General features: G+C 43.4%; 1 protein-coding gene across 3 annotated transcripts in view; it reads right to left on the reverse strand.

Annotated features, from left to right (window-relative positions):
• GNB4 (G protein subunit beta 4) overlaps positions 1–18,591 on the reverse strand; it is a 62,873-nt gene that overhangs the window by 24,793 nt on the left and 19,489 nt on the right. The window contains exon 1 of one of the 3 annotated variants that reach the window (XM_032697594.1): positions 6,638–6,728. The exons of 1 other annotated variant lie outside the window; for it this stretch is intronic. The gene's annotated coding sequence lies outside the window, so the exon portion shown is untranslated. Of the gene's footprint in view, positions 1–5,729; positions 5,753–6,637; positions 6,729–18,591 lie in introns of those variants that run through there. One more of the 3 variants, XM_032697598.1, reaches the window with a different exon arrangement.

An 18,591-nucleotide genomic window follows, 5' to 3' on the forward strand; every position in this document is an offset into this window, starting at 1 on the left:
ACCATGGCCTCAAGAGAGCCCATGGCTCCAAAAACCTGCTTTGCTGCAGGATATCTTTCCAGTCCACTGGAACTACTCTTCTTGTAAGTGCTTCCCAGTACGTCAGTCACAGTGAGAGGGGTCAAGAGCAGCTCAGCTGAGTGCATCATCTCTGCTCTGGCCTTCACCACAGACCAGACACTGTTCTTGGAAGACTTTTGGTTTTGGTGTTTGAGATATGCATACTACCATTTTTGGAGTTTTTCTCAGTAGTGGTGACTGAGAGATTAGTAAAAATGGCTAAACAGTCTTGACCTCCTGCTTCCAGAAGCTATGAGCAAAGCACAGTGGTACCTGACTCAGTGAGAAGGCAAACATTAGCCACAGCTCTGAAACCCTCTGGCAATTTAAGTGTTTGCTGAGGCTGTTGGCCTTTCAGCTGTCACCCTGTCCAAGTTACCAGAAAGGGCTATGACCAGGTTTCTGTAGAGACTGAGAACAGAAAATTGCTCAAGCTTCTGAAGCAGGATCACAAGCTAAAGCCAACTTTCTTCACTCCGTCCCTTTCCAATGTGTGTGTTTGGTTTTTGATGCCCATCAGTCTGCATTTGTAATGAAGTCTAATAGATGAGCAGGAAAAAACCCCTTAATGACTTCCTGTCTCCAGCTACCCAACCTTCCCAACTAGCTGCTTTTTCTAAAGTGTGGGGAACAGTAGCTAAGCACTCACATCATTAAATACTCCTTTACAGTCCATTTAGTTTGGTCTTGAATTTTATTTTTATTCTGCTGTACAAAAATAAAGAAACAACCTGGCTCCCTCTTTTGGGCTGCTTCCAAGACAAGAGAGGAGTTTTCCCTTTTGCATTCCATATCTTAGAAATTAAGGTTGTGTTTGTAGCGCCTGAAATCATAGTTTTACTTCCTGGCCACCTCATTCTCCACACTTTGGAGTGGTTTTGTATTCAGACAGCTTGTATCCAAACTACTCAAAAGAGCACTGGAGAAGTTTCTTGCCCCACAAGCGTCAGAAAGATTAAAAAGGAGCATTTAATATCCTATAAAATGCTGAAACACTTCCCTGTGGACCATCACTCTTCTCCCCTGAGACTGTCAGGAGCACCCCCACTCCTGCTGTGTCCTTCCTACCATTCCAATGGAGGGAAAACGGTACTAACATCATTATTAGTTTCTTGACATTCTAGGGCATCTGGACTTAATGCTGTCATGGAAACTTTGCTGTGCTATTTCTGAACTCCGCCTAACGTTGAGATTGCAACAAAACTCAATCAGATCTTCTACCACCTCCCCTTCCCATCAGCACCATGCACATGCAAAGGAAAGGGCTCCACTTTGCGTTCTTAAGAGCAGCACAACATAAATACATGTGCCTAAACCTAATTTATAATTGGAGGGGGGAAGCTTTTATACAATAAAACTACCTAAAAGCTGGCATACCCCAAATTACTAATTTTTTAGTACTCTGACAGTACATTGCACTGTCAAAGCTGTACGTCAGATCACCAAAAGTTATCAAAATCATTAGATACACAGAGGCTCTAAAATTAGTGTGTGAAATCAGATTTTGACAAACATAGCTTCTATATATGGAATTTGAATACTTTTTTCAGCTCAATAACAACTAAGCCCAACTTAAATCAAGAATCTGTAGGAAGAAAAATGTCTTCCTATTCCAAACTAGGAATAAAATTGGTTTGCATGAACAATCACTTAAAGCAATCAATCATGACAGAAAGGGTCACCAGAAAAATACTCAGATCAAATAGTTCTTTTAAACAAACCAATTTTAAATACCATGTGTGTTTCAACAATAGATCATAAATGAGCATCTTCAATTTTAATGCAAGACTTTACATGTGTATAGATACCACACAAATTGCATTTTAATATATAAATAGAAAATTACACAGGCGCAATTTATGCTAATTACTATATTAAAAATAAATAAATAACCAAATAAACACATATAGGGCAGCAAAAGCATATACAAAAATTAATTCAACAAGAATTAAATCATCAAGTTATCCTGAAACTGCTTGGGTGTTCTGTGCTGACCACCTGAACCAATAAATGCACGACGGAAACGAACTAGGCAGGTCCAAAACTTCCTACTCCTGATTGTGAGGAGGTGATTTGTTCTTGTAAAGCTGCCAAGCCTGTCTCCAAGAGCAGCTCCAAGACCTTCAATCTCATTTAAGAAGCACATTCAATCATGGGATTGATCTGATGATTTCATTTTGTTCCACTCCCTCCCCATTTGAAAATTAAAATCTTATAATTTTAAATTTAACATTACTCAGCTCTTTTAATGTTTCAAAACAGTGGGATTCACAATGACTCAAACACTTGGCTTACAATAAAAATCCATATGATTAATATTTGTTTGAGATCCAACATAAGAAGGAGGGGAAAACTACAGTTTCTGTAAACCGGCAAACCTATTCTGCCCCTAAGCAACTAATTTTATGTAATAGGTGGAAAGTTAAAAGTGCCTTTTACTCTTCAATACAATCAGGCATTTCTATCTTTCCCCTTCTTTTCAGCTGAAGTCCTTTCAGAAGGCAACAGATTGCAAGAGTTACAGTAACCGAATAAAAATTTGGATTACTGTATGTCAGCATTTCACTTACTTTTGGAAGCTGAGACATCGTAAGGGAAACGAAACTGTCGCCAGTGAACTGCACAACCATTTGCTAGCAAATGTCCATCTATATTTGTATTAATTCTCTCACCAACCTCCAGCCCGGTTCTCACTATGGCATTTCCCACACTAACTGCAGCGATTCACGACAGTCAGCAGCACATCGAGTGTCATTGATGGCACCCGAGCTGACGTTCTTTCAAAGCATTAACAAGTTTCCCCCTTGGTTTTCTGTTTCAGGCTCTCTGCAAAGACAGTTTGGTTGTTCGAACACTGCTGAACACACGAACCCAAGCCTAAGCCTAAACAGCACCATCTTTTTAATTAAAGCTGCAGCTTTGTGCAGCACTGCCTCCTGTTATCTAGAAAGCTCCATGAGCTCCCTGCACCGGTATCAGGTACCAAACCACAGCCTTGAGAGAACAGCACACAGTCAACGTTTTTTGTGATCATTTGCTTTAGCTCTGTTTCGAATCTTTCACATAAATTCTATTACAAAACTCTGGGTTGCAAAACACAGAAGTTTCATACAAGGACAAAACAATAACAACTAAATTTAATTACACACTTCAGAAGATGAAGTAAGTGACAGGTCTGCATCTAATTAGAGGAGAGAAAAATTTTGGTGGAACTTAAAAAATATTTTCTTGATTGGCAATACTCTGCATACTTTCTAAACAGCCAGTTCTGGACTCTTGGGAGCTGCATTAATCTGAGCATTGATATTCCCAGACAGTATTAAGTACAAAACACAATCACTGCATTATCACTGTCCCTAAGTATTTACATTCCAGGAGCATGCACTGCATGTCAAGTTCAGAGATTCTGAATTTCTTACTAGTTTGATAACACATTTTAAAGTGACACCTCAGATATAAAAAAAAAAATGAATCAAATTACCATCTTCAGTGACACAATAGTCATAAATTAAGACTCTGGCAGAGAAGACAGTAACTGAGGAAGATCACCACTTCTCTACATATTGTGGGGGTTTTTTGTATTTTTATTTCTTAAAAATCTTATATTCATAAATTTTGTGGCATTTTTAAAAATTCCATAATGGGCTGAGAGAGAACTATGTGGTCCTGCAATTAAAAATATTTTTGCAAGGTTTTCCAGTCCCACATTTTTCTTTAGAAACTGTTTGGAAAATTAAAATACCCGGACAAAATAAACATTAAATATAGGAGTACTCAACTAAGCGATATGAAGATACAGTTGAAACTTTCATTATCCAACATAAATACGACATTTGTGGCCAACAATTGCTTACTTAAGATCTAAATGACCTGAGCAGTCCATCAAAACCAAGCCCTCAGGAAAGAGCTAAACTAGAGAAAGAACAGCAGTTATTTACGGTAGCACTCCTACAACGCAGAATACAGAAAAAGACATCTCTATAACCTGAAACTCGGTATTTTCATGATTAACAGATGAAAGTTATTATTATAGCAGCCTTGATTCTCAACCTATTGAATCTTTATAAGTCATCTGTATTATCCACTGTAAAAACTGCTCATTTTAAAGAAATAATAATTTAATACTGCCTATAGTTTGCCTTAGTAGACTCACAGTGAGACATGTCCATATATTTATGATCTCCCTCATTTTCCTGGTCCCCTTCTTCCAAGATACCATCAGTCTGTTCTTTGGAAGCACAAATTAACTTCACCACAACTATGGTGCTTAAGAATCACAAACAAACATTGCAAAAACCCACTGAAGATTCTCATCCCATTAAAAGGCTTTCAGGACTATGAGAGCTTGTCATGTGGTTTGTTTCATTTTAATTTGTTGATATAGTTATTATTCCTGCTAACATGACTTAAGACTTCCCCAACTCTAATGAGTAATTAGAGCCACTGTAGCTGTCACTTCATTGTCACATTAGTGACCACCTTTTACATCACTTCCCATACTTCCAGTGGAAGTCAGTGAGCAGATTCAGGTTTTACTCTGAACACTGATGATTTTGCAGACTCATGTTTCCCGATATTCCCACTATTTCCCATAAGAACTGCCAAAATTCCTGGATCCTATACTGATATTTAGGGAAGTATATGGAATTCTAGAAAGCACATCAAATGCTCTTGTGGTAACTCCGTGGATGTTGCAGGAGGCAACCCCTACAAACCAGAACAAGCTTGTGCTGACAACTGGCAGAGCAGGAAAAGCACCCAACTACCACTGGGAACCCCTTCCTTCTCAGAGCAATCCCTCTGATCCCTCCCTTCACATTCCCAGTAGGAAACAAAACATTTTTCAAAGCAGAGACCAAACTGGAACACAAAACTCCACTGAACACATAATTCCCACCAGACTCAGAAAACTACAGTTCTTGTCTCTCCCAACACTTTTACGGCAGGTTTTAGAGGTTGGTACCTGCCTCCTCTCTCTCTACTCCATTTTGCCTTTCTTTTCCCTCCTTTTCCCAATACTCTCTACTGAGCAGAGAACAACTACTCCTATTACTTCAGAAACTGATTATATATAATCAAATACTAATACTGAAAGCACTTTTCCCCTCAACTCATACTTAGCTTTGAGACTTACCCTGCTACTACTTCAGAAGTGAAAACCCTCCTGGAAAATTTTCTTTTCCAAGCTACAATAATCAGTCCAATAAAAGACAATATGTCTATTCTCAAACTGTATAATCAACAGGAGGGAATGGATCAGAGGTTTATCTTGCATTAGTTCAGGTAATATTACAGCATAAACTAAACTTGTTGTCCACCACATTTATATCTCGTAGCAATTTGGAAAAGCAGTTTGGAGGCTTTTCTAAAAACTAAAGAAGCTGATAATCTCAGCAGCAAGTATAATTATAAAAAAGTACATTTTGGAAAAAAAAATCCGGATGTGAAAACCAGCAATACCTATAAAGTATGACACAAAAAGCTTCTAATGACTTTGCACTTTTCCTAAAGACGGGGAGTACCCTCGCATTCACCCTTGTCAAACCAATTCACGGAATGGTGACATAAAGACAAGCTCCAAGCAGGTAGAGAAATGGAAAAGAGAAAGGAGAGTTTCCCTACATATTCCATAAGCCTGGGAACTGCCTGTTGCTGCTAGACTTCCAAACCTGAACCGCGAGTCCAGCCGATCCCGCTGGGACGGCAGGCGCGTCCTGCACGGGTCAGCTCTGCCCACCCGGGACTTCCAGCGTCAGGGCTGTCTCTGCCGACCCCCGGGCATCGAGCTCCGCTCCCCGGGAGGGGAGCAGCCCCGAGGCTCCGGAGTGACCCGCAGCCCGCCGGTGTCACCCGAACCTGCCGCTCCCGAGGGTCGCTGCTCCCGCCCCGCCCGGGACAATGAGCCTTCCCCTCCCTTCCGCTCCCCCGGCACCTCCCCGGGGACCCTCCCCAGGCTCTGCCCCTGCCCTTCCCCGCCGAGCCCCGGGCGCGGTCCCGCGTTGTGCCCGCGCTCCGGTACCGTGTGATGCTGCCCGGCCGCCCCGCCGCTCCCGGTGGACCCGTCCCCGCCCGCGGGGCTTCACCTGCCGGGGGTCTCCGGGCGCTGCCGGCGGCGCCGCCCGAGCGCTGCCTCCCCGCGCCCCCCCGCGCTGCAGTGGTGCCGCCCCAGCACCCCCCCCGGCCGGGATGGAGCCGCCCGCGGGGCGGGGCGGGCCCGGCGCTGCCGGGTGGCCCCGCGGGGGCAGCGCCGGACGCGGCCCCGGCCCCGCGCCGGGACCTCCCCGTGCCCGGCACCCCGAGCCCGCCCCGCCGGGGCCGCGCCCGCCCCGGCGCTGCACGGCCCGGGCGGGAAGCGAGCCTGAGCCTCCCTCCCTTCCGCCGCAGCCCCGCGGGGGCGGCCGGCGCTGCCACCGCGCCGGGAAGCGCGGCCCGCGGACCCCGCCCGGCCGAGGTTGCCCGGCCCCGGCGCGGCGAGCGGAGCGGGGCACCGCCCTGGGACGGCCGCGTCGAGCCCCGTGGGCCGGGCAGAGCCGTCCGCGGGCACAGCCCGGCGCGGGGGCACCCCCGGGCGCGGTACCTGCGGGCGCGGCGGGCGCGGGGAGCGCGGTGTCACCGAGCCGCCGCCATGGCCGGGGAGCTGCTGGGGCGGGAGCGGCCCCGCCCCGCCCGCACGGGCCGCGCGACGGGACGGGCCGTTGCCATGGCAGAGCCGCGTGACGTCAGAGCGCTTAAAGGGACCGCGCCCCGCGGCGGGGCGGCGCTGCCGCCGCCCTGAGGGGGACGCGGGGCGAGGGGACACGGGGGGTGGTGGCTCCGGGGATGGGGTCGCCGGGGAAGGGAGACCCGGCGGGTGATCACCGGCGGTGGTGGTGGGATCCCAGGGCGTGGGGGTGCAGGGGACGGGATCACCAGGGGATGGGGAATTGGGAAGCCTGGGGTGGAGACCCAGAGGTGTCACCCGAGTGTAGGACCCCTGCGGGTGGCAGCCGTCGGGGATGGGGACCAAGGAATGTGGGGACACTGTGGGACATCAGTGACATGGGCATGGGGATCCAGGGAGCGGGACACGGGTGATGGGGAGCTGTGGGGACCGAGGGGTGGGAGTGAGGGCGGGGACGTGGGTCTGTAACAAGGACCGACTGCACTGAGCTTTGCAGGTCAGTAATGTGAAAATAAAAAAGTGATGTGTTAAATGGATACTCAAATCTTGTGCATTCCTCACAAAGCTGCCACCCTACATCCCTCAGTGGTGCACCCCTCTCACACCGGCGTGTGGAGAGCAGAAGGACCATCAGAGACTGACTGCCCGGCGTTCGTGGGTCTGGCTGTGGGTCTGTCTGGCCATTCCACATCTGGTGCTTGTATTATGATCAAATTGCCGAACTGTAGTCACAGTCAACGTGAGACCTGAGAATACCGGGAATAGCTGATCTGTGGATGGTCTGGCTGCACCTCTGGGTCTCCTGCTCCACTGACCTTGATGCTGCAGGGACACCTCTGCAGAGGTCAGTGCCCCAGCACAGCCCTGGTCAGCCCTCCAACACTAGGGATGGGACACCTGCATCATCTCAGCACGGGTCTGACACACCACCACCACCAACACAGAGTGTCAAATTCTTGTAAAATATTTTACAAGAGTATCATAACTACTGCGAGTAAACCAATCTTTGAGCTATTAGTGTGTTACAGATGAATGGCTTGGTGTTAATGGCAGTAAATGCTGCAACATACAGTGTGTACTGTAATGAAGCAACTCATTGCTTGCCTTAAATCAGTCTTAAAAAAACAGGCAAGTCCCCTAACTGGCTCAAACCTACTGTTTTAATAGCTTTGTCCTGGTTGCAAAGTCTATGCTGTGCTTTCCTGCACTGCAATACACCTGTCTTCCATTTATCCAAAGGACAGATGTCATCCAGCAATATGTTTGCTTTGCATTTTATGAGTGATCACACAGCAAAAACCAACAAGGAATGAGTTTGATTTTGTTGGACTATACCCGAAGAGGAAAATAAACTTGTCTCAGGGTCACTATATCACCATATACATATCACTTATATTTTTATAAAAGGGAGAAATTGGCACAAGGATGGTTCTCCCTTCAACTATGCTTGTTCCATTACATTTTTTCTAATTCAGTCTTCTGAACCCTGAGTAGTGATTACTGACAAGATATGGTCCCAGAATGAGCACACTATTTCTCATCTTCTGTTTTGAAACAGCTCTGGAAAATAACAGGCAGCAAAGTCCCAGAAAAGTTCAGATGGTATTTAGGTAGTTACATATAATAAAATTATCAGGTTTTGGCCATCCAGTGCAAATTAAAACATTTAAAATTACATAATTTATTCTCATGACTCATTTGGGAAACAGGGAAAATTCTTCAGTTGCAGGCTGTGAAAATGAGGCACTCAGGACAGGGTTCTCAGCAGGGAAACTCCTCTCTCAGGAGTGGCATTGCTGCAGCTGTGATGGTCCAAGGCCAACAGCAAAGCAGAGTTTGCAAGGAGGAATATCCTGTCTTGGACCAACCCATACAAATAAAAGAAATTGCCCCTCCTTATAAAACTCGTCTCACCCGCTGTGTAGTCAGTTTAGTCATTTATTAGATGAAGTTACAAATTCCTAATGAAATAGAAATCCCCAGTTCTCCTGCTGGCAGTGTTTTACAACCAGCTTTTATCCGTTCTGCTTCAGATCACTGGTTTCACATGCCAAACACCACTCTGCAAAATCAGAGCTACCCCTAATGGAGCCATTCCTATGCCAGTTCCGCAATATGCTTTGTATTATTTTAGAATTTATATAAGGAATCCATTTTTTCTGCAGTGAAAAAGAAAGGTTGAGAGACAGTGCCAGATTAGTTTTTAAAATCAATATCCAGATCATTTTCTCTAACACGGTTTCTTTGAATTATGAGTTACTACAGCCAATGCAGCAACTTTGGTTGCTGATAAATTAAATGTTACCAGAGGCCCCCAGTGCTTGGATTCCTGCCCAACGAGCCTGAAACACCTCCAAAGGGAAGGTAGAGGAAGGGAACCTGTTTGGAGATTGTGCTGACTCAGCTGTAACTGAAAACCTCAGCCAAGACAGGTCCAGTAGCACCTTAAACACGCTTCTGATGGAAATCAGTGAAACACTGTGCGTTAGTGAATGGGTACGAGGAAGCAATGAGAGGTTTTCTAAAAAACTGCCCAGTCTTGGCAGGGCTAAGACCAAAAGGCACAGAGATGGGCAGGCACACGTATAATCTAAATGGCTAAAAATACCACCAAAGTCTCTGCATGCCTTTTCTTGGTTCTAGAGAAATGCAAGATACATTGTCAGCCTGGTACTTGCCATGTACCAGAAAGCCCCTACATTTCATTAGCCCGTTATCTAATTCCTTCCCAAAACACTTCAGGATACATACAAAGAAGTCATGTGTTGGTTTTTTTTTTTTTCAGGAGACAAGTTGAAGAAAAAAAAAAACAAAAACAACAAACCCCAACCCATAACTAAGAGATAGATCCAGAGGGAATCCCCTGCACTGGTGGACTGAATCACACAAACCCTTTGACTGACTTTAGGAAAATGAAAAAAAAAATAAATCGTTCATCCAGACTTCAGAATTAATTTATTGATGGAGCAATCCACTTTCTTGACACCTCTACAATGGCAAGGCTGGTTTCCTTCGTGGTTGTTTGTGTCACTGGTTAAATCAGGCTGCTCCACAGTTGCACATTTGCCTTGTGCTTCGTCCTCATTCTTTGTTTATGTCTGACAGCATTTCTGCCTCTGCAATCCACGCAGCTCTTCAGGTGAGAGATGCTAATCTACATCTTTTCTCCCTCACATTTCCATCTTTCTTTTCACATCTGGGAACTAAAATGGCAATTAACCCCTTAGTTATAAGTGAGCAATCTCACATCATTCTTTGTTCAAGCCCTATGGAGAGCTAGGCACTTAAAAGTTCACTTAATTTACTGATCTATTTTAATTACTCTGTTAAGCAGGATTACACATATTATCTTTATATTCTATATACAGGATAGGAAAACACACATCCTTCAGATATCCCTTTCTCACTTAATTCCTAAATATGACAGCAAAGGTTTACTGCTTTACCTTCCATCTCCTGTTTTTATTCTCACTGAAGTCTAACATCCATTCATTCCAGATCCCTCCTTTTGCTCAGCACAGGTGTGACAGATCCTCTTCTGTCACTCTGTCAGTGTTTGCTTAGGTAGGGGTGACCTTCCACAGCCCCAAGGAGTGGTGATCTCCCTGCTCACCGGCTGATGCTTCACATGAAAAGCATCCGAGGTGGCAGTTTAGCTCACATTGTGTCCATGGCTCTCTAGAATTCCAAGAGGGAATGCATATGGCACCTGCACTGGCTGCTGACCACCAGCTCTGGTCCAGAGATCGCTCTTTAATGGGGTAGGTGGAGGGGAGTGTCCTTGCTGTGTTTTACTATTGTCCTTGTGCTACCAAGAAACAGGGAACTTCAGTTTCTAGGGCTGCCAATCCAGCAGTTCCTTTTTTATCCACAAGCTAATTCTCTAATATTAAATTCAAATAAAGAATTAAGGAAAAATAACGTAAGCAGAAAGGATAATAATATTTTTTCTTGTTATTTAGGAAACTGAAAAATTGTGGATTTACTTTCTGAGGTCCAGTAAAATAACTGATCAAGCTACACAGCTGATCATTGTGCAGCTACTGGTTTGAGTTTAGATTCCTGACTCCAGAGAGAGCCAGGTGACTCATCCTTTAAAGAGAACTGAACAATCACTGAACACTATTTAAATAGAAGAAAAGGGAGTGGGCATATTTGCATAGATGCTTTATGTACAGCCTATATATATGCATGTATTTATGAATACATTAATATTTCTTTCAGATAAAATGATGAAGCAGACTCGTGGAACCGCTGGAAGTGCTCATCGTAAAAGAACAGCAAAAAAAATCAAACAGGCTGAAAAAGCCATTTGATCTACACTGTTCCCTTCTAAGATCAGTTGAAACACTGAGATCAGTAGCAGGTTTCACGAGCTCACTGTAATTTGCAGGGTATTTCACCAGTGTCTGAGATGACTGTGTGAGGCAGAAGGCAAAGCTCATCTCGATCACGGTGCTTCTGCACGTTCTCTGAGGCTGCAGCCCAGCCCACTGGTGATGATGGCACGTGAGGGCTGAGAAAACTCCACAGCATGTTTTAGAAATCCTCTGATTCCTTCTGGAGTGGGAGAGGAGTAAGCAAGCAGAGGAAGGAGAATCTGTATTTAAAACCTATGTAGAAAAATGTACAAGTCTGCCTACAAACCCCAGACCCAGGGAAAGAAGCCTCACATCAGCTGTAACTCTCTGGCAGCACCTTTGCTTGCACTGGCCGGGGAGAAGGCTCCTTTCTACCAAGAGTGTGGGAGTGGAATTGTAATAGATACTTCCATAAACTGCTGTCTGCCCAAATGTCATAACGTTGGCTTTCTGCCCCATTTTGAGCTGCAGAGAACATCACATGGGAGGGGCAGAAACAACGAAGATCCCTTTTTAACTCTCAGTTTGAAACATCTCCCAACCCTTTTCAGCCAAATAGCTCTTCTACCTATTGTGAAGATGGCACCTTCTAGATCTTCCTTGGAAATTACTCTTATTTACTGTATACCAAACCTAATCTTAAAACCCCAGAATTTTACAGTGTGTGCAATAAGGAGCAAAGAAGGACTACTTTGCTGCACAGACAACAGCAAGTGATCATTTTTTGTGAGTTTTCAAATACTTTTTCAACAAATGAAGAGCATAACATACATTAAAGTTGTGCTCCAGGAATAAAGTGAGTGGAGACAAAAGAGAAAATGTGAATAGTGGTGAAAGAAGCTTAACCAAGTGTTCAGGAACTGACAAGGGTAGTAAAAAAGTGTGGAACTAGGAAGAAGGGAGTATTAAAGAAGTACTATTTTGTTCAGCCTGTTCATAAATTCTGTCTTTTTAATGAAACAAAACAGGAAGACAACCAAAGAATCATGATCAGGTCCATTAATTAGCTTTAGAAATTCTTACAGATATAAGCAACTTTCTAATCAGAACAAAATCAAACTGATTTACACATTTTTAATGAAAGACTCTTGCATTCCACTGATACCCAGTATCTTAGAAAATCAGAGGTGTAATATTTTTTAGCATACGTATTCTCATAGGGCCACCAACAAATGGAACACATTTACACACCAAACCCTGCTGCACATGACACTGTCCCCTTGGGCACAGCCCATCACTGCTCACTGTGCACTGCAGAACACCAAGCTCTCAGGTGCCACACTGGAAAATGCTTTGGTGGAGATCAGTAAATGAACTAAGAACTTAACTCTGTGAGTTGCAGTTGCATTATAGTAAAGATGGCAAATTCTTCAGTTCTGGAATCTAAGCTAACTCTCGGGCGTAGTGTAGCAGGAAATACTCACTACAGTCAAGTGTTGCATATTAGATTAATTACAGATATATTTCACCTTCCTCTGGACTTTGGGTCTGAGCTTACCCCTGAGTTGTCAGAAGTATGATTCAAGCTTATAATTTTTCAGTTTTGCCATTTAACTTACGAAACTTCTGCTACCTGAAGAGTTTTATGGTACTGAATGAAGAAATCTGATACAAGAGGCTGGTTTCCAGGTCGGCAAGGAGAGAGAGACCATTCTTAGGAAGTTTTTCAGCATATTGCTGCTGCTGGCTCTTAACCTGCATCTGCATCAGCAGTGTTGCTGCGACCCCCAGCCATTCCTGAGGGAAAAGGGTTTCAGTTGCAGGGAATTAATGATAGTGGAAATAGCACTGTGGCCTAGGCAGAGGAGAGACACTATTTCTGGTGTTATCTGCAACAGTGTTCTAAGACTGTAAGTAATATAAAGTTATATAACAACTGTGCCCTTAACAAACTGCTGTGCCCTGCTGGTGGACACTTCATCCAAATTAAATCGGGGAGGGAGGGAATAGAGAGAACATTAAAGTTTAAGGATAGAGCAATACATACCCTCTGCAGTGCCATTCAGATCTGTACTGTAACTGTGTCTCAGTGGTTACTAGGAATTGCTGCTTGAATATCATACCTGTTAAATGGGCTGAAGAATCCAGAAGAATCTAGAATGTTTTGGATTTTTTGCAGTTTGAAGACTAAGATGCCTATGGTGGTTTGGATGTGTGTATAGATGATGATGACTCAACACTTAGAACTAATTCAGGAAAGAAAAATGAGGAACAGAGGCTTACTGGGTTTAACTAATATACACTTTGAGGAGCACATGGAATATAATACTTGGTTTCAGGTGTGTTTTCCTTTAATCCATAGCACTAGTAGATGCACAGTTATTTTTTTTTTTGTCAAAAATTTTAAGCTGTTCTTCATCTATGAGTCTCTTTCTGTGGGAAAGTAAGGCACAGAGTGGTGTGAGCAGCTTGCCAAGCAACCAGTGGCAGAGCCAAAATCAGAATTCAGATTGCCTGCCCACCTGCCTTCCTTCTATCCTTGCTGCTGAGTAAGTTACCCAACATGAGAGCTTTTCAGATGGAAGAACAAGCGAGCAAACAAAGGAGTGAAATTAAATATAAGCAGAGTGAAAATGACCGGTATGAGAGTCTAAATGAGCAAAATGCGTAAAAGAAATAATAAAAACATTATAAAATAAAGTCAGAAATTACAATAAAGAAGTAATTTCCATTTCAGTGCACAACTTCTGATAGCGTGTTAATGATTTTCCTCATACACAGTGGGCTTTGGTCCAAAACTCTGAATGAAACCATTCATGCTCTTCTGTGTATCTTTTACGAGAAGATATCCATGCTCTTAACCCGAGGTGCTTCTGATTTCTGTTCCCGTTTCACTGTGTGTCATTTTAATGATGGGGAAAGCATCAGCCTGACAGCTTTGCAGGTTGGTGTTCCCTCTCGGCAGTGGAGGGAAGGGCACGAGGCAGGAGAAGCTGCCACACCATCGGCTCTGCCCCGAAACACTCTTGTCTTGTGAGAGTCACTCAGGGACAACGGCAGTGCTGGTTTCTGTGATGCTTTTCCTGCTGAAAACTGGACGAAGGCACAGTTCACATCCATCAGGCTGTGCTAACACGGTAACAGCTCCCAGTCACTAATGGCCTGGGCTGGATTGGGCTGGGCAGCAGGCCATGAACAAGAAAGCCTCTGTGAGCCATTACCAGCTCCTCAGAGCCATTCAAACCTCCGGAACACCAGCAAAAAAAGAAGCACTTTTTAAAATAAAGCTTCTCACAACTGACAGAGAAGCAGTCGCCCCCTCACACACCTTACTCACTCACTGCACTAAACTGGCATTCCTTCAAGAGCTGGGAAGGGCCCAGAGCTGCTGATTCAAAGACATTTGGAATGAAAACTCAAGATTTGATGGGTTTTGTTCCTTTCTGGTTTGTTGCTTCTTTACTTAGCCTGCTCTGCCTGTACATGCTGAATGTCAATCAGCAGAGCAGTAGCACCTTTGCAAAGAAGTCCCAAGTATCTTGGTAAATCCATTAACAAGCATGTGAAAAAACCCAAGGTTTCCACTACTCCAAAGAATAAAAGGCTGGATTAGAGTGGTGGAGCTGAGCAATGGACAGAGACAAAGGGTCAGGAACTGATAAAGTTATACATTCTTGTTTAAACTATAGCAGACACAGAGATGTCTTTTTCAGAAAAAACTTCAAAATTATCTTCCTAGTGCATCCACAGCTTATTTCCAGAGACATTTGCTTACATCAAGTACCCCTGGAAAAATTCCCATAAGGAAATTGCCAGAACCAGTTGCTAATTGCACATGCAGAGAAATTGCATCTTACGTCAAAGTGGTTGTGATCAGCCCAAGGTATTTCTCAAAAAAGGCAGTTGCATTTTTATTCAAGTCTCTGACACCTCATAATTGACAGTTTTTTGATGTTCTTTGAATGAGTAACAGCTCAGAAGTTTATTATGAGTTTCTTACAAACCTGCAGTTAGGACCAGCCTAAGTGAGCAAACAGAGAAAACTGATTTGAATTCAACAAATTCAAGTCACCCTCTTTGATGGTCTGATGAAACTGGATCATCTTGATCTTTTGTAACTACTGAATAGCTGGGAATCTGTTTCTTCTGCAACCTGTTGGTTTGACAGCTACATTTAGAACAGAAGCTGTTTTCCTGATGATTTCCATATGAAGCTCTAAGTGAGTGAGCATTTCATCTTTCCATTTTAGCAAGCAAATGTTGTATTTACCATGTCTAAAAACATTTTCAAGGTCAATGTAACAGGATATTCCCTACAATTGTTTAAATTATTAATATAACATTTTGAATCTTAGAAATAAATGCAATGGTTTTAAGATGGCTGGTCAAATTCTGCAGCTGCACTGATCGAAATCCTAAACAATTCTGTTCACTTTGTGAAATTCATTGCAGTTTCAAGTACCTGTAAAGAAAATTTGCCTAATCTTTTTGCAATGCTAAAACAGGTAGAGCAAACAAGAGCGCTCAGTAGTGCTGATATGAACCCTACCATTGTCTCCAGTGGGATGAGGCACACTGTAATAAAAAGATACTTAATCTCTTAAGGCTAAATCATGTTCAACAGCCCCTGTTGAACAGGCAGGGTAGTATGAGAAGAGATTTAGCTGTTTTTTGGATTACTTCAAGTTTCCTGCTAGATCCCACCACAACAGGGAACTGGGGAGTTGAGCAACAGACCTGGCACAATAACCTCACTGACCTCTCAATTATTTCTGCTAAAAGACAAATAAAGATAACAAAAGAAGTTGGAGAAGTCAGGCTATGCTGGCTTGTGTGTGCACTGCAGAAATGAGTAGCTAAGGCAGAGGGAAAGAACATCAAATGGGATAATGTCCCTGCATGATTATCTTCAGACTACTCTGATTAGTGACAAATAGTAGAGAGCTGGAGATCTATACAAATGCCATTAGGCTGAGGGTTGTAATGTGATTTAGTGATGTGGCTGCAGTGATAGCTGGTACCCTTGACACAGCAAAACAGATGGTGTTTTAGCATTGTTGGTTCACTACTGTGCTAAAAAGCAAGCACCTAACAGAAATGTGTGTCTGCATGACTATGGAAGCACGGGGTTGGTGTTTATTTGCATCACTGTGTAGCAAACCGATGACTTAAATTGGCTTCAGGAGAGTCAGGTCCTAAGACAAAACATATTTCAAAACACTGCAACAGTGCAACGTGGTTGGATCTTTCCAGCACACAAAATAAAGATTTATTCTTTTCCCCACTGCTCCCCTTCCTTTTCTTTCGTTCCCATTCATCTTGCCTCATCTGGGACTCCCACAGGCCAGGCTGTCACTGGTTTCTCCAGGTGGCACCTGGCAGGGAAGGTCTCTGCAGAAACTTCTGCTGCACAGTTTCATTTCACGGGATCATCAGTCCCAGCCACTCTGGCTGGGCTCCAGCTGGCCATGCTAGTGCCCAGATTGCTCTCTCTGGCTATCTGTTGGTCAGTCCTCTTCCCATAAAAGGGCAATTTTTAACTCTTCTCTCAAGGGAAGTAGCAAGAAATAAATTTTCTTTGGAATAATGAGAGATAATGCTGTTTGCAACCCCATTAAACTTTTGGGGTTGCTTGTGCAATGTTAATTATATCCTGGGTAGTTTAATCAGGTGGTCTGTCATATGGCAGCATCATCTACTTCAAGGCACCATACCAGGAAAGCCAGGAAAAAGTCTGTAGGAAGTTGCCCCACTCCTTTTCTGCTCTTCAGCCAATTAAGAATGACTGAGACCCTCTCTGATGACTGGCAGAGTCTGGGTATGCTCAGTGCAGAAACCTTAATGCATTCATAACCAAATGGATTTTTGTTACTAAATGACAAAGTTTTAGGAGTAAGTGAATCTTAATATATTTATTTCCAACCAGCTTCCATCCATCAAAAAAAACCCTCAAAAAACCAAAACCCAGCACAAAGATACACTCTTAGTGAGTGTATAGGACAGAACAAAGTTAACTATTTGAAATCTTGGTTGTTAAATTCATAAGGGTGATTATGTTCTTTATAGACTAATTGCAGTTGATCTCTTTTTTGGCATTTTACAGCATGTCTGTCTTCAATCTACAACGCGTATGAACACAATTTTCTGGTTTACAACCTTGATTTAATTTCATTTGTAAACTCTAGGAAACGAACTGTAGCAATGGTGTCGTGCAACTGATGAGCAGGGCCTCGAAATACAGTGCACTAAAGCATTTTCCCTCTAACTTCCATCCATCTTCTGGAGGACATAATGCAGTTACTGTTTGCTTTCCTTCATGGTCATATTGTTCACAGCAGTGGGAGGACGCTCCCTCATGACACATGACTGGCAAAACATCAGTGTGCACTGGAAGCAGATACTCTGCCACAGTCTCCAGGCACTCTGTGTCTAGGCAGAGATGAATGGAATGAAAATATTCTCAGCCTAAAATAGGAAAGGGGGGAGATGTTCACAGGCTTCAGCACTTCCTTGAAGGCCTTTGCAGCATAAATAGTAAATGATGTAACGGATACTCATTGACAAAGCAAGGAACCAAGTCCTCAGCACTGAGGGACCATCTGACAAACTCTATTTCTGTGATCATTTTGTTTTTCTACAGTATTTGTAAATTCACATGGGAGGGAGAGAGATTATTCACAGAAGACAGTACTGTGCTTTCTGTTTATTCTGGACACAAAATAATATCCAGAGCTTCCTCTAAAAGCCTGTAGAGGACATAGACTAAAAGACAGGCTCTGAGAGGAAGTACTGAAAAGTAAATAGGCAGCACAGGCAACACTGCTGAGACACTGCAAAAAGTCAGTCAGTGTTTCAGAGTTCTGGTCTGTGCTCTGAGCACAAGCCTAGGAGACAGAAATTGCCATATAATTCTTTCTGCAACATATAATTACATTTTTAACCTCTTTGTCTTCTTTTCCTTTTTTGATAAAGAGGAAATAATTCATTTCCAGGAATATAAGTGGCTTTAATTCACTTGGATCAAGCCTCTTTTTTTTTCTTTCTTTTTTCTTTTTTTTTTTTTTTTCTGATTCAGTGCCTGACTCAGAACCATCATTCGTATTGCTTTTGTCAGACTATGCCACATTTCCCAGTGGTTTTTACTACTGAAGTTTGGAAGCACTCTTTGTTCTTATAGTCCCAGTGCCTACTAAGGCTTTTCTTTTCATGTTCTTTGACGTTTATTCCCCAGGAGCCGGATCCTTGTGTCCTCACATGTGAGCCAAATCTCCCAATGAATTTGCAAACATGCAGGATCAGCAACTTAAACAGTTTATTTGTTCTTCAGGGTTTTCTATGTTCACAGGAAAAAGGACGCCTATAGGCAAACACTGCATCACTAGGTTTCATCTACACAAAAAGGAAGCTTAGAGAGGAAGGAAGGCACAGCAGTGAGAAGTTAACGATTGAAAAACAAAAAACAGCCCTCCTCAGTTTTTTTCCTGAGGGGCTGGTGGTGACAGATGCAGTTACAGGACACTGAACTCAACATGTTTCTTGAAATAAATCAAGACTCCTTTGCTGGGTTTG

This window comes from Chiroxiphia lanceolata, chromosome 10 (assembly GCF_009829145.1).
Source record: "Chiroxiphia lanceolata isolate bChiLan1 chromosome 10, bChiLan1.pri, whole genome shotgun sequence".
Lineage (NCBI taxonomy): Eukaryota > Metazoa > Chordata > Aves > Passeriformes > Pipridae > Chiroxiphia > Chiroxiphia lanceolata.